This window comes from Limulus polyphemus, unplaced genomic scaffold (assembly GCF_000517525.1).
Source record: "Limulus polyphemus unplaced genomic scaffold, Limulus_polyphemus-2.1.2 Scaffold9663, whole genome shotgun sequence".
NCBI lineage: Eukaryota > Metazoa > Arthropoda > Merostomata > Xiphosura > Limulidae > Limulus > Limulus polyphemus.
Window position 1 is genome coordinate 19,774 of NW_013675273.1, and position 2,210 is coordinate 21,983.

Below are 2,210 nucleotides of genomic sequence, written 5' to 3' on the forward strand. Positions count from 1 at the left end.
TCTCTCTCTCTCTCTCTCTCTCTCTACTATATATATATATATATATATATATATATATACTAGGTACAATAGGATACAACGTAACAATCCCAAGCATACTACACATTCAAGTAATCCAATTTATTACAAAATGAATTACCAAAGATCATATTTTAAACCATTTCATCACAAATGTTCATAGATCCTACATTTAAGAACAGGTATGCCAGAATTCAAACTAAATTACCAATAATTTGAGGTGATGTCAGGTAATAAATCCAATTCAACAAATTTTACAAAAAAAGAATTCACATAGAATTCAAATTTCTGATGAAAAAAAAGTCACATTTGTGTTTCTAAAAACTGTATATTTTTCTTAAGACTTTCATCAAGTACAACACTAAAACTGTTTGATATGGTATAACACTCATTACCATACTTCCCGGTGTATAAGATAATACTTTTTACTCTTAAAACAATGCCTGATTTTACCCCTCATCTTATACACAGATTCAAAGATAGAGTTCAAGTAAGAACTCTTCAGTTAATAGCATATTTAACCAAAATTATGTTGTTTCTTTTACTTTTTGAGTAAGAACATTGACATTACAATAATATACTTGTAATTGTATCATGGTTATGATTAATCACAAAATATTTTATTTGAAATGTATTGATCTTATCTGTCATACTAAAATATTGTTAATATTATTATCAAGAAAAGTTAGTTTCTGTAATGTACACTAATTTACTAAATATGTTTTTACAGTAATCACTATATCTTAAGGTTATTTTTTTTTGTGATAGAAAATGAGTTAAACTGTGATGAAAACTTTGTAAATTTGTTTATTACATGTTTGTAACTTAAGTTATGCCACACTGAGCTGTCTGTAGCACTTGAAGAGCATAAAAAAACCACACTTGTGTTTGTACTGATTACCCCAGAGTGCAGGTTAGCACAGTCTGAAAATAACTTCTAAGAATTTCTTTACAAAAGTAACACCCTAGACTTGCTTGACAATAGAGATTGTCCTAAACACTGAACCTCAAAGAAATACACTTAATTTGTCAAAAAATCCAGGGTCGTCTCATACATGGGAAATACAGTATAACATTTAAACATGAGTTTCTTTGCTATACCGAAAACTTTTTCACTAGAAAGTGATCATGCTGATTTCTACTGCAAAACTTTTATTAAAGTTATAGCTTTACAGAAAAAAAGAATGTTTTTTAAACAGGCACGACTTTTCAATCATTTGTGTGATCATTCTCAAGTACACAGACTTTAAAATTAACAAAGGTTTCTGTATTCAAATCAACATTCCACAATACTGTTAAAATCTATGTACTTGAGAATAATTACACCAATGATCAAAACATCATACCTGTTTAAAAATATATATATTCTTCCTTACTTTAAAAATTGTAACTTGTGAAAAAAATAATTATAATCAGTCAGTACACTCAAACAAAACAATGTTATTAAAGATTTATAAAAGTTACTAAAATAGCCTTTATCAAAATAGCATGCAGAAATTTAACACAAACACGTTTAATTCTAAAAGAAACTAATGAATCAGACTCATCTTTTATAAAAACTCCAAAATGTGATTTATTTCTATAAACAGCTTTAATTTTTTCCTAAGTTAACTGTAGTTTAAACTGAGCTGTAACAATTACAAAATTTTCATTCATTGTTTCAATAAGTGCAACATTTATAAATGAAGAACTTAATAATACTTACACCACTTACTAATTTGGGTTCAGTTCATTATTATTGAAGTCAGATTATGAAATACCAGATTCTGATTGGAATTGACTTCAAGTTACAAACTGTGTAAAAATGTATCTATTGTTCAAGGAAATATATATAAAACTTTTATAACTAAGTCACATGCTTAGCTATACAAGATACAAACATATGCACAACCAAAACACGCTGTACTGATGTATATATAAAACTTTTATAACTAAGTCACATGCTTAGCTATACAAGATACAAACATATGCACAACCAAAACACACTGTACTGATGTATACATAAAACTTTTATAACTAAGTCACATGCTTAGCTATACAAGATACAAACATATGCACAACCAAAACACACTGTATTGATGTATACATAAAACTTTTATAACTAAGTCACATGCTTAGCTATACAAGATACAAACATATGCACAACCAAAACACACTGTATTGATGTATACATAAAACTTTTATAACTAAGT